This window comes from Dipodomys merriami, unplaced genomic scaffold, assembly GCF_024711535.1.
Source record: "Dipodomys merriami isolate MVZ:Mamm:240054 unplaced genomic scaffold, mDipMer1.0.p SCAF_17, whole genome shotgun sequence".
Classification (NCBI taxonomy): domain Eukaryota; kingdom Metazoa; phylum Chordata; class Mammalia; order Rodentia; family Heteromyidae; genus Dipodomys; species Dipodomys merriami.
This window is the reverse complement of record NW_027203048.1, coordinates 21,302,566-21,317,458: the sequence shown is the minus strand read 5'-3', so window position 1 is coordinate 21,317,458 and position 14,893 is coordinate 21,302,566. Positions and strand designations below refer to the sequence as shown.

The 14,893-nt window shown below is 41.9% G+C and overlaps 1 long non-coding RNA gene across 3 annotated transcripts in view; it reads left to right on the top strand.

Annotated features, from left to right (window-relative positions):
- Positions 1 to 14,893, top strand: part of LOC138829229 (uncharacterized) — a 182,288-nt gene that overhangs the window by 12,268 nt on the left and 155,127 nt on the right. For all 3 annotated transcript variants that reach the window (XR_011372511.1, XR_011372513.1, XR_011372512.1), the window contains exon 3: positions 5,813 to 5,908. This is a non-coding gene — a long non-coding RNA (uncharacterized lncRNA). The remainder of the gene's footprint in view (positions 1 to 5,812; positions 5,909 to 14,893) is intronic.

Here is a 14,893-nt window from a genome sequence, read left to right as displayed (position 1 = left end):
GAAGTTATATCTAACAGAATGATCATTGTCATATCAGTTCTTCAATTTAAGCTGTAATGGTTGGAGCATTGGGAAGATCTATGAATTGAATGTTATTCCATAAACTAAAAATATGTAGCTTGCTTTTGAACTGGAAACTTCATCCAAAATGGCAGACATTTTAAAACAGCTTATGAGATGAGATGTGACACAGGTATAGACAGCCTGTGGTAAAGATGGGCTGTCCTTAACCTAGAGAGAGAATCTATTCCTATAGAAGAGCCTAGCATCCTCCCAAAGCCAGAGGTGAGGGGAAAACATCTTCCTCTTACTGCAGAACAATTGCAGGTTCCATTCATCCAGAATTCTGAAAAGAACAAACAGATCTTCAAGTTAGCTACACTACAGGGAAGGAATTTAGGCATGAAAAGGACTTGAGCAGACATTTTCTAAAAGCAGACATGTAACTCACCAATAATTGTGTGTAAGAATAAGAGTAGTTGAAAAGCAGATCATCATATAAAAAGTTATGTATGGATGTTTATAGCAGTTTTGTTGATATTCTCCCAAACTTAGAAGAAACTTAGATTGTCTTTCAGCTGATGAATACATAAATAACCTCTTGTTACATACAGAAATGAAATAGCCATTGCTAAAAAAAAAAAAGAAATTAGTTATCAAACCATAAAAAGATATGGAGGACACTTAAGTACATATTATATGAAAAGGTCAATCATTTTTTGTGTTACTGTTCCAGCCCTAGGGCATGAACTGAGTGCTGTCCCTGAAGGTTTTTTTTGTTTTGTTTTATTTTGTTTTGCTCTAGGCTAGTGCTCTACTATTTGAGCTTCTGCTCCACTTCCAACTTCTTGGTACTTAATTGGAGATAAGAATCTTACAGATTGTCCTACCTGGGCTGGCTTTCAGCTGTGATCCTCAGATCTCAGCCTCCTGAGTTGCTAGGATTACAGGCTTGAGCCATGGGTGCCTAGTTAAAAAAAATCAATCTTAATAGACTTACATACTATGTTATTCCAATAATACAACTCTCTGGAATAGGCAAAAGTGTGGAGACAATAAAAAGGCCAGTGACTGTCAGAAGTCAGTGATGAGAGAAAAATGATTAGGCAGAGCATGAAGACTTTCAGAGCAGTGGAACCACTCCGTATGGAACTGCAATGGTGGATACATCTTATTCTATACTTATCCAAACCCAGAGGATGTACAATACCAAGACTGAACCCTAATGTAAACTCTAGACTTTAGTTGATAATGGCTTGTTGTTTGTTGTAACAAATTTACTACTCTTGGGTGGAATGACGATGGGGGAAATGAGATGTGGAAGAAGGGACTGCAGGTGAGTGTGAGCAGAGCCCTGAACCCTTCACATTCTAGTGTATATCATTAGATAAGTCAGTATGACAACAATAAATGTTCTCCCTGTCCCGCTCACAGTTTCCCATTGACATTCCTTGTGGTGACTAAAACATTAGTGTCTAAGTTCTTTTGTGTACATTGGTTTTTATAGGATTCAAGTTGTCAGTTCTTCTGGTAGCAGCTCTGTGATTAACAGTTTGAAGACTTTTTGGCACTAGTTAAGAGCCCTAACTTCTCTTGAACTCCCCTGTGTTTTTCCATTTGAATACATATACTTCTCTTTTGTTGTTCCTTAATCAACCTGAGTCAGTGTCCATAACATTATTTGCAACCCATGAGCCTTAACAAATCTATCTACTTTTATTACTTCTGGTTTAAACTTTCTTGATTCCTTAGACTCCTTTATTTTAGCTCCAATATTGCCTGCCTATTGGATGATATTTTAGTTGGGCTTTATTTTGACGGCAGGCATCAGTCATCCATTACACTTAGCTAAAGTATAAGAATCTAAAGGGCTGGGTGCTGGTGGCTCACACCTGTAATCTTAGCTACTCAGGATGCTGAGAGCTGAGGATCACGGTTCAAAGCCAGCCCGGGCAAGAAAGTCCGTGAAACTCTTATCTCCAATAAACCACCAGAAAACCGGAAGTGGCGCTGTGGCTCAAGTGGTAGAGTGCTAGCCTTGAGCTGAAGAGCTGAGGGACAGCACTCAGGTCCAGAGTTCAAGCCCCATCACACACACACACACACACACACACACACACACACACACACACACACACACACAAGGAATCTAAAGAAACATACATGAGTTAAGACACCAGTGGCTCACATCTAGCTACTCAAGAGGCTGAGATCTGAAGATCACAATTTGAAGCCAACCTGGGCTGGAAAATCCCTGAGACTCTTATCTCCAGTTTTACACACACACACACACACACACACACACACACACACACACACACACACACACACACACACACACACACACACACACACACACACACACACACACACACACACACACACACACACACACACACACACACACACACACACACACACACACACACACACACCATAAGCTGGAAATCTGGAAGTATAGCTGTGGTTCAAGTGGTAGAGCACTAGCCTTGAGCAAAAAACAAAACAAAAAAAACTCAGGGACAGTGCCCAGGCCCTGGGTTCAAGCCCTGGGACTGGTATACACACACACACACACACACACACACACACACACACACACACACACACACACACACACACACACACACACACACACACACGCGCACGCGCGCAAGCATACACACACAAATATTTCAAATACATGATAAGATAATGGAAGCTTTTAGAGGACTGGGGGTATCATTCAGTACTTGCCTAGCATGTGCAGGGCCCTGATTTGACCCCTCATACTGCAAACCAACTAGATAATAGGAGTTTCAGAAACTCAGAGACAGGAATCATAATGAGGTAGCTTTAGAAAAACAAATACTAAAAGCGAACCGGTGGCTCACACCTGTAATCCTAGCTACTCAGGAGGCTGAGATCTGAGGATCAAGGTTCAAAGCCATCCTGGGTAGGGAAGTCCATGAGATTTCCTCTTATCTCCAATAAACCATCAGAAAACCAGAAGTGGCACTGTGGCTCAAGTGGTAGAGCACTAGCCTTGAGCAAAAGAAGCTCAGGAACAGTGCCTAGGCCCAGAGTTCAAGCCCTATGACTGACAAAAAAAAAATCTCAACTCAAAAGTTTGTACAGACCTCACTAGTTAGAAATTCATATGTCTTCACTGTATTTTTTCACAATAAATATAGGTTAGCCATGTTCCTTCCTGCTTTGCTACTCGCTGGTAACCTCTGCTTTCATGCCCCCTGTTTAGAAAGTAATTCTGATTTCCCTGGTTTATCTCTTTAGACCAGCAACAGGTCATAAGAACTGAGACATTCTACACTGGAATTCAATATTTGGCGTTGTATATCACCACTGTCTACTCCTAGACCTCTTAATTCCCTCACACATTCTTCTAAAGAAATTCTGAGCTAATTAGCAGTCACTCCTCATGCTCCACTCTCTCCATACCTCAGATACCAGTAATCTGCCTTCAGTCTCTGTAGATGAACTAGATTTTTCTGAAAGCAGGACTGAGCTAGAATCAGGTGCTCACCGCTGGTCTAATCAGCTCTGAGCCAGAGACCTGGGACACAGGGTTCAAAATATGGATGCTGAGTATAGAAGGGGCCAAAAGAAGCCATGTGCTTGTGGTTCATGCCTGTAATCCTAGCCACTTGGGAAGCTGAGACCTGAAGATCACAGTCTGAAGCCAGTCCAGGCAGGAAAGTCCATGAGATGCATATGTCCAGTTAACCAGCAAAAAGCCAGTTGTGGAAGTGTAGCTCAAGTAGTAGAATGGAAGCTTTGAGTGAAAAGCTAAGCAAGATCATAAGGACTTGAGTTCAGTCCCCAGTACACCCCCACCCCCAACAAGATCCAGAAGTTAATGCTATTTTTACTATCTGATATTCCTCATAGTGCATGGGTGATTGATTTTTTCTTTTTAGTTATTGTTATTTAGATGAAAATGGTTCACTTCTTTTTTTACAAAGGGAAGTTCCCAGGTTTGAGCTAGGGCCTTCAGCAGATGTTCTACCCCTAAACCCATACCTTTAGTTATGGTGCTTTAGTTATCTTTCAGATAAAGTCTCATGCTTTTTTTTTTTTTTTTGTCAGTCCTGGGGCTTGAACTCTGGACCTGAACACTGTCCCTCAGCTCTTCAGCTCAAGGCTAGCGCTCTACCACTTGAGCCACAGTGCCACTTCCGGCTTTTTTCTTTTTTCTTATGTGGTGCTGAGGAATCGAACCCAGGGCCTCAGGCATGCAAGGCAAGCACTCTACCACTGAGCAACCTTCCCAGCCCCAGTCTCATACTTTTTGACCAGTGTTGGCCCTGAACCAGGATCCTCTTACCTCTGCCTTCCATATAACAGGGATTGTAGATGTGAACCACCATACCCTGCTCATTTTTATTGTTGTTGTTGTTTTTGAGTTGAGGTCTCCTTAACTTTCTGACCAGGCTGGGCTTCCAACTAATCTTTCTGATCTCTACCTCCCACATAACTGGGATTTGAATCACTTCTTTTGCAATCAGCTTTTGTATTTGCTCTGAGCAATTCTTCTAGGATATAGTTTCCTGTATTCAATCTCAAGCTCTATGGGCTGTGATCAAAGGTTAGACAAGCCCTTTGGCCTATCCCAACCCAGTCCACTTATTGCTCAACTACCTCCCTGTGGGAAGAATTGGGTTAAACATATGTTGTAAAAGCAATTTGTTTTCACAGATAGTGTGAGCAGCCAAAAGGTTCCTGAGAAAGTCCTTTTGGGACCTCCTCTATTCCCATCTCCCACCTCATATCCTAAAATCTGAAGGACCCACAGATATAGCAAAGTCCTAATTTCCAGGTTTACTTTGAATATGTCATAGCTGGAACAGGACAAGAAGCTCCTTGAGCCAAAAGTCGAGCTTCAGAATGGATGGGAGGTTGATGTTAAGTGCTTCCTTTCTGTTAAAATGTAACTTAGATATAGAAGTTTATTTATAAATGGAAAAAATCAGGTTTTGATATACAGTGCTAGAGATTGAACTTTGGGCCTACTTGCTTAACTTTTCACTCTTAACTTTTCACTCAAGGCTGGTGCTTTACCACTTGATACATACTTCTACATCTGGCCTTTTGGTGGTTAATTGAAGATAAGAGTATCATGGACTTTTCTGCCTGGTTGGCTTTAACTGTGATCCTCAGATCTCAGCCTCATAAGTAGCTAGGAGATGTGAGCTACTAGCACCCAAAGAGGAAAAGCTTTCAAAATGAAAATATAAATGCTTTATCATTAGTGTAAGATATATCATTAATATATAATTAGTATTAGTATAGATAAATGCTTCATAAGTATATCCTTGATACTAAAGTAAGTGAATTACATATATATTCCATTAACAAAGAAAAAAATAAGTCTCACAAAAGTCTTCCATTTGGAATAGTATCCTGATTTCTAATGGGGATAAGTCCTAGTTTGTCCTACTTTTAATTTTTGTTTCTCTGATAAAAAAAAAAAATCTTCTCTGTGGCTAATGTCAGGTCTATGTTTGCCAAATTGTCTGGACATATTCCAAAAGAAATATTTCATATATTTAAAGAAAAAGGCATTTAGAACATATTTTTAAAACCTAAAGTAGTTTGAGGATAAGGATATAGAGTTTTGTATTTTACTAACAAACTTTAGACCAGGTTTTCTGAACCTTAGCATTTTAGGAATTTGATGGCCAAGTTAGTTGTGAAAGATTCATACACAGCAGGAATCAGCAGGAAAGGTTACTTGCATACATGTTGTACTACCTAATTGGACATGCATTGTTCCATACCCAGGCACAACACAAACATGTTTGTTTGTTTTAAGGCTGGCTGCTGCCCTGGACTGAGTTTGCTTAGCAGGCCAACGTGGCACTGAGCTGCAGAGTTGAGAGAGCCAGACCTGGACCTCTGAAGGCACATGGTGAGAACATCACAGAAATGCTTTCTCAATGCTGGTGGCTACTTCAAGAACGGTCCTCAGGCAGGCTCACTCCTGGTAGTTTAGGAGTCACTTTAGCACAGATGTCCTTCATAATATTGTATATTCCCAAGAAGCTGAATTCTCATTCACAATGTGGTATAAAATGTGACAGGAGCTGGGCGCTGGTGGCTTACACCTGTAATCCTAGCAACTCAGGGGCTGAGATCTGAGGATCGAGGTTCAAAGCCAGCCCAGGCAGGAAACTCCGTGAGACTCTTATCTCCAATAAACCACCAGAAAACTGGAAGTGGCACTGTGGCTCATGTCTGTAATCCTAGCAACTCAGGGGCTAAGATCTGAGGATCATGGTTCAAAGCCAGCCAGGGCAGAAAAGTCCCCAGGAGACTCTTATCTCCAATAAACTACTCAGAAAAGCAAGAAGTGGTGGTGAGGCTCAGGTAGACACTAGCCTGAGCACATACAGGCTCAGGAATAGTGCCCAGGCCCTGAGTTCAAGCCCCAGGACCAGCAAAAAAAAAGAAAAAGAAAGTGACAGGATGAAATGTGTGGTTCCCACACAGCAAAAGCCACAGATTTTAGGACAAAGAAGAGAGAGGTGTGGGCATGCTTCTTAGGAGACTGCCTAGGTGGATTCGCAGCCCTCTTCTTTCTCCTCATCTCAGTTCACTGCTCTGTGCCTCAGTGTCCCTATTTGTAAAGAGAGGGATTCAAGAAAGTAAAGGTATGGATCAAATTATATATCACCCACAAAAAAAAAAAAAAAAAGAAGCCAACTAAGAGCCCGAGGCCCTCAGTTCCAGCTCCAGTATGGGCAAAAAATAAAATAAAATAAAATAAATAAAAATAGAAGAAAAGATATGGTTTTAATAGACCTAACTTCATAGTGTTACTATAATGTTAAATGGTTAGGTTTATTTATTTTTTTTTTGGGGGGGTCCAGTCGTGGGGCCTGAACTCTGGTGCTGGGCGCTGTCCCTCAGCTTTTCAGCTCAAAGCTAGCGCTCTACCACTTGAGCCACAGTGCCACTTCCGGCTTTTTTCTTTTTGCTTATGTGGTGCTGAGGAATCGAACCCAGGGCCTCAGGCATGCAAGGCAAGCGCTCTACCACTGAGCCATTTTCCCAGCCCCTAAATGGTTAGGTTTATAAGGTCATTAGGACATCATCCCCAAAATATATTAACAGAAAGAACAAGTCCCAATATAGCTTATGTAGAAATAATTATTACAGCTATCATTTACTGAGGATTTAAAAAAATATAGCAGATGGTTTTTTAAAGCTTTTGCATATTATCTCACTTAATCTCCATAGTTAGGACGTTCTCATTTTTTGCTTATAGAAATTAATAAGTGGGGCTGGGAATGTGGCTTAGTGGTAGAGTGCTTGCTTAGCATGCATGAGTCCCTAGGTTCAATTCCTCAGTACCACATAAACAGAAAAAGCCAAAAGTAGAGCCATGGCTCAAATGGTAGAGTGCTAGCCTTGAGCCAAAGAAGCTCAGGGAAAATGCCCAGGTCTTGAGTTCAAGCCCCAGGGCTGGCAAAAAACTCCACCAACAACAAAAAAACAAAAACCAAACGAAATTAACGAGAGCTGGGAATCCTGTGCTCATACCTGTAATCCTAGCTACTCAGGAGGCTGAGATCTGAGGATCTGGTTTGTTCAAAGGCAGCCTGGGAAGAAAAGTCAGTGAGACTTTTATTTCCATTTAACCAACAAAAATCTGGAAATGGAGCTGTGGCTCAAAGTGGTGGAACACTAGCCTTGAGTGAAATAGCTCAGGGAGAGTGCCCAGACCCTGAGTTTGAGCTCCATAACTGTGGGCCCCCTACCACCTCCAAAAAAAAAAAAAAAAAGAAATTAATGAGAAAACTAAGTCTCAGTGAGGTTAGGTGACTTGTTTGAGGTCACCCAGCTGGTGGGTATTGAGCTAAGACTTGAATTCATGATTGTTTTATCTCAGTGTCATAGTGATTTACTCATCACTCAGTTACTAAGTGACCCTAGTGGTAGTAAACTCTGAGTTATGAACAAATAAAATGATGTATTTATAAGGACAATGCATCTAAAACAAGGTCTGACAAATAGAGACCAGCCATTAATATCTGAAGAGGAGAATGAGATTAATTAAGGTCAGCCTGTACAAGTAAACATGTGCTAGCTGAGCCCTGAACCACATGTCATCATACATTTTCAAATACCAGACCAGGCTACCAGAACAGCCTCTAGACTGGTGATGAGGAGGATTGGCTCTGACATCAAAAAAACATGAATTTAATCTCTACTAGTTATTAGTTGTGTCATTTTGGGTAGTTATTTAGTAGATTTGATTGGAGGATCCTCAGCTGTTAAAAAAATTGAGGTGAGGGGGGAGGCTGGGAAGGGAGGTGAAGGGTAAACAAAGGAGGAGGCTGCAATGCTTGGTAAGAAATGTACGCATTATCCTGCCAATGTAATTGTAACCCCTCTGTACAGTATGTTCTCAAATAAAATAAAATAAAATTAAAAAAAAAAAAGAATTACCTAAGATGATCTAAATGAAGTTGACAACTAATAAATCTTAAGAAACAGAAGGTAAACTACCAACAAACAAGTAAACACAACCCCCAGATGAATAAATGAAATCCCCAAACCCAAACAACACAACTACCACTCCCCACACCCAAAGAAAGCAATCAAGTAGTTCTGAGTTAGTCCATCAGGTCACCGGAGTAAAAGCTCCCAGAAAAAAAAAAAAAAAAAAATTGAGGTAATAATAGTCACTGTTGCATATGGATATTATGAGACTAAGGAAATATTAGTACAAAAAGTGCTTAGCACAAAACTTGGCAAATAGCAAGAGATAATCAAAGTTAGTTATAAATTAATTATAATTTAATTAAGATAATCAATTTATGATTCAGTCATCCATTCCCTAACTTTTCCTTCCATCTTCATTTGAAACAAGAAGACACATATTGACCAGTGACTTATACCTGTAATCCTAGCTACTCAGGAGGCTGAGATCTGAGGATCACGGTTCAAAGCCAGCCCAGACAGGAAAGTCTGTGAGACTCTTCTCTCCAATTAACCACCAGATAACCGGAAGTGACGCTGTGGCTCAAATGGTAGAGCATTAGCCATGAGCTAAAGAGCTGAGGGACAGCACCCAGCCTGAGTTCAAGCCCGACTGACAAAAAAAAAAAAAAAAAAAGGACATATATATTTGGCCTAGCAACTCTGTTGTAAAGAATTCACCCTTTGAAGTCAGGAGTGTTGACATATGTCTGTAATCTTACCACTTGGGAGTCTGAGGCAAAAAGATTACCTGTTGTGGGCCATCCTGGGCTAAATATAGGGAGACAAAACAAAACAAAAACACAAACACAACACAACAAAACAAAAACCCAACAAACTTACCCTTCACTATCCTTGCAAAAAACAGACCAAGGTATTTTGTTGTTTGGTCAAACAATGAACTGGAAGCCACCTAAATATCCACCATTAGGAAAATAAATAAATTTTGATACATGCAAATAAGAAATGGCACTTTGTGACCCAGAAAATATTTAACAAACAGCAGCCTTCTTCCCTGCTCAGATTCTCAACAAATTAATAAAAGAGTAGCAGATGAAAGTGTAGTTATCTCTAATAAAGGTTTAGTTAGAGCCAAGTATGGAAGTTCAGTCTGTAATCTCAGCTTCTCAAGAGGCAGAGATCATGGGCTGGGAAGGTGGCTCAGTGGTAGAGTGCTTGCCTTGCATGCATGAGGCCCTGGGTTCGATTCCTCAGCACCACATAAGCAAAAAGAAAAAAGCCAGAAGTGGCACTGTGGCTCAAGTGGTAGAGCGCTAGCCTTGAGCTGAAGAGCTGAGGGACAGCGCCCAGGCCCAGAGTTCAGGCCCCACGACTGGACCCCCCCCCCAAAAAAAAAAGAGGCAGAGATCAGGAGGATCAAGTTTCAAGGCCAGCGGGGATGAGGTAGGATAGTAAGTCCACTTAACTCAATCAATAACAAAAACCTGGGTGGGCATGGTAGTGTATACTGTTAGTAGCTATGCCTGTTATCCCAGCTATTGTGAAAGAGTAGGAGGATTGCCATCCAGGCTGGCCTGGGTCTAAACAAAGATCCTCTCTAAAAACAAAACAAAACAAAAACTAAGGCTTTTACTTTAGAGTAAGGGCTGTTGCTTAAGTGGTGGTACACCTGCCTTGTAAGCATGAGATCAAAACCTAATAACATCAAAAGAAAAGGAAAGGAAGAAAGGAAGAGAAAAACAAAATACTGGGGCTGGGAAGGTGGCTCAGTGGTATAGTGCTTGCCTTGCATGCCTGAGGTCCTGGGTTCAATTCCTCAGCACCCCATAATCAGAAAAAGCCAGAAGTGGCGCTGTGGCTCAAGTGATATAGCACTAGCCTTGAGCTGAAGAGCTGAGGGACAAGAGTTCAGACCCACAACAACAAAAGAAAGAAAAGCAAAATACTAAGTTGGATGCTATTATTGAATGTTATATTAAGCAGGAAACAGAGCCTTCTTACTACTGAAACTCAGAAACTGGGCAGATACTCACTGGTTCTGTCTACTTCTGAGAGAACAAAAGACCCAGTCTTCATAGGTAACTCATTCTTGAGAAAGGAGCACATATAGCACATACAGCTTGTGTTTGTTTTTGTTTTTGTTTTTTGCTTTTTTGTCGATTGTGGGACTTGAACTCTGAGCCTGGGTGCTGTCCCTCAGCTCTTCAGCTCAAGGCTAGCACTTTACCACTTGAACCACAGCACCACTTCTGGTTTTTTGAGTGGTTTATTAGAGATTAGAGTCCTACAGACTTTCTTTCCTGTGCTGGCTTTGAACCGAGATACTCAGATCTCAGCCTCCTCAGTAGCTGGAATTACAGGCGTGAGCCACCTGTGCCCAGCAAGCTTGTTCTTCAGAATTTGCTAATCTTATCTGTACTAAGGTGTGAAGGAAGTAAAAGTACTAAAAGGAGCTGGGTGAGACATTGAGTACCCTTCACCTTCCTAACAAAGCCAGTACAGACATTAAGTGTAAGGACACTATCCATAGTATACCTCTGGATGATAGTATACCTCTGGATGATCCTTGAGGAAAGCAGTTTAGGGAGAAAAAGTAAAATGCAGAGTAAAATATTGTAAGATCTCTTTCATGTAAAATCGTATGAAGAGGATGTACACAAATATGTGGTAATAAGGACACAAAAATAGCAATAGTGGTTATGTTTGTGGAAGGGATTCAGGGACAGAAGAGGGTACTTTTTTATATATGGCTTTAAAAAAACTATTATAATTGTTTTATATTATTTATTTTTGTGTCATTCCTGGGGCTTGAACTCAGGCCCTGGGGGCTGTCCCTGAGCTTTATTGCCGAAGGCTGGCATTTTACCTCTTGACAGCTCTACTTGCATCCTTTTTGGTAGTTAATTGGAGATGGGACTCACAGACTCTCTTGCCCAGGCTGGTTTTGAATCATGGTCCTCAGATCTCAGCCTCCTGAATAGCAGGAATCACTGGCATAAGCTACCAGTACCTGGCTCACTTTTATGTTATACTGCTAAGGGTTAATGACCACTATTGAGTTCTTCTTTATCCTTCTCTGCAAAAATAAAGTACAACACATGCTATTCAAAGAAATTTTAAAAAAGGCATTCTCTAGCCTTGGAAGACCTAATGAGCTGTAATCATAGAGACGCCAGACTAGTCAAAATTGGAAGAAAGAGCTATAATCACAGGAAAAGAACTCTCTCCACAACTTGAAGTATCCCAGCAATCATGACAGCAGGGTTGACTTTAGGAAAAGCAGACAGGAGCAGCCATGGCAGAGCCTGCAGTGGGTGGGGTGAACAATACCATGAAATGACATCGGGAAACACAAGCTGCCACTCAGGACCCATGTCTCCCAAGGGAAGGATGATGGAAGGGTCTGATGTGTGGAAGCCACAGGAGGCTGTAAATGCTGAAGTGATTATGACTCATGACATGACCTGATGGTCCTCAAAGCTTGAGTGGCCTTGGAGAAACCCGGTCATAGTTGAGTAACTAAGGCACTGTGCCAGAGAAGCAGGATGGACGATCGATTGAGCTTCTTCCTGCAACCCCAGGTAATCAAAATGAGGTCTGTGTGAGGGAGGCGAGGAGCTGCCTTAAGCAAGCATCTCTCCTGCTTTGCCAAAGTTCTGGCAGTGAATGTCATTACAGCAAAGCACACATGTGGCCTAATTACTTGTTCTACTTTGTCTCTAGTCCAGACCCTATAAGAAAATTCTCATGAATTGATTTTCATGGAAACATGCCTTAATTCATATTGCAACCATGCTCTAATCATAGCACAGACAGATAATTTTTTTTAAAGACCCAGATTCCTTAAAACAACAACAACAACAAAACAGCTTTGTTTTTACTACAGACCTCAAGTTCCAAGTAGGGTTTGAAGTAAGCCCAGCTGCCCCCTTGAAGCCATTTCTCACTGTTCTATGGCAGTTAAATGCTCACAAGAACAAAGAGATTTCTTTAATTTCCTTGGGTTCTTGCAAAACGAAAGCAGGCATTGATAACAATAAAGCCTGGAATTCTATGGGTTAAGAAGCCCCTTGCTGGCTTCATGGCTCCAGTGATAGCTCACCAGTCTACAAGCCCCTCTGCTCAGACATTCTCTGTGTAAAAATGGTCAGACACAGTGAAAGTTCATGGGGAGAAAACATCTCCAACAGGAGAATGGGTGTGAGAATTAGTCAGCTTCTAGACTAGCTCAGACGGCCATGAGGTTGTAACTTAATCCTGACAACATAGTCTTTCCTGGAAGAGACTTGAGCAGCAATTTATCATTTTATAATTTGTGGTTTAAATTGGAGCCATAAACCCAGCAGCTGTATTGGTTTGAGGCGTTTGGGAATTTTTTTTTTTTAACCCAGGAGGCAAGAAGATAGCTTCAGACTTGGGATGCTGGACTCTTGGGGTTTCTTTCACTGAAAGAGCACAGAAGGACAAGATGTCTGCACTCTTCTGCTTTCTTTTCTTAGGCAATGTATGGAATGCACGCTTTTGTTTGTTTTAGACTTGGGGGAAAGCAGACTTTGATAGCTGGAGCCTTGTGCTGGCCCCCTCCAATCTTGTGACAGCGGGTTTTCATCTGTTCCAGGGTCCCCCAAGGGAATGAGAAGCTGGAAGCCAAGAGGGGGGAAATGGGTGGAGAAAGGGGAAGCCAGGGGAAGGGAGGAGTGCCAGAGATAACTCTGCTGACTTCACAGTTTTCCACCGGGGCCTGCCCTGCCTACCTCTGTTGACATCAAAGCTTTCTGAGTGCCTTTGAGTGCTCTGTTCACCCTGCCTGCCACCACTGGGAGAAGAGTTGGCAATCAGTCCTGCAACAAAACGGAGAACAAAACTTCGGCCATGAACTTTCACTAGACAAAAACATTTCCTCAGCTTTGTAAGCCAGCTCTAGGTACCCGCATGCTGGAGTTGCAGCATCCATAAAAGCAGTTTTTACAAGGATGTCTCCAGAAAGTTGGGTGCCTTCCCAAGGTGTCTCACGGGTTCTGAGCAGCACTGGCTGTCTGTGGGCTGATGGGTGTGGCTTTCGCAATCATGTCGGGGCGCCTGGATTTAGGAAGACTTGGCTTCTCTCTGCAGAGCAATGCAGGGCATCAGGTTTTTTTTGCTGGCAGCTGAGCTCAATCCTCGGCTTCCATTCCATCTCCCTTCCCTGCTTCCCCTGCTGGGATTTACTTGTTTTTCATTCCCATCTCTCTTTCCTTTAGCCGGCCTCTTCCCCAGGGAGGAAGCAGAAGAAACAAGATGACCATCCTTGTCTGCTCTCCCTATGACTCTTAGATCTGCTTGTCATTTAAAGCTCAGAGCAAAAGACAAGCACACCCCCTATTCTCCCTTCCCTCTCCCCCATGAAGGAAAACTAGTTATCATAGATTCTGCATGTTAAAACTAAGCTGAACAGAACAGACTTAAAAAATGTATGTATGTATGTGGTACTTCATTGACAGTATAAGAAGTGTTCCTTATAACCATCTCCTATTAATCAGTGTGCATTTGGAGATTAGTCTGGGCTAGAAATAGGTTCCTTGGAAACCCAGCACCACCTGCAAACCTAAACACTAAAAGCTGTTTAAAGGGTCTATAACTTGGGCTGGGGTGTAGCTCAGGTAGATAGTGTAAAAGCATGCATGAGGTCTTGGATTTGATCTTGAGCACCATCAGTAGAAATTAATAATAGCTGGGCACCAATGGCTCACATCTGTAATCCTAGATATTCAGGAGGTTGAGATTTGAGGATCATAGTTCACAATAGCCGGGGCAGAAAAGTCCATGAGACTCTTAATCTCCAATGAACTACTCAGAAAAAGCTGGCTGTGGCTCAGGTGGTTGAGCACAATGAGTCTCAAGGACAGTGTGAAGTCCTTGAGTTCAAGCCCCAGGAACAGCAAAAAAAAGAGAGAGAAATTAATTTAAAAAAATTAATTCTATGGGCTGGGAAGGTGGGTCAGTGGTAGAGTGCTTGCCTTGCATGCATGAGACCCTGGGTTCGATTCCTCAGCACCATATAAGCAGAAAAAGCTAGAAATGGCACTGTGGCTCAAGTGGTGGAGAACTAGCCTTGAGCTGAAGAGCTGAGGGATAGCATGCAGGCCCAGAGTTCAGGCCCCACGACCGACAAAAACAACAACAAAAACCCACAATTTATTATAACACAGGACTGATTGGATGTCTAACTGTGCAATGTGTGCATATGAATTAAAATTTTAAAAATTTATTCTGTAAAGTTTTTGACAATATGATTGTATGTCAGAGGAGGCCAGCATTAGCTACCTTTGAATTTGATCATTGCTAGCCTTCCAACCTGACTCAATAAAATTCTTAGGAAAATGTAGCCTGGACTCTAGAACATGGCCATACTGAAAGCCTATCTGGCCAGCTATAGCTACATGAAGAATATTCTGAAGAACATATGACT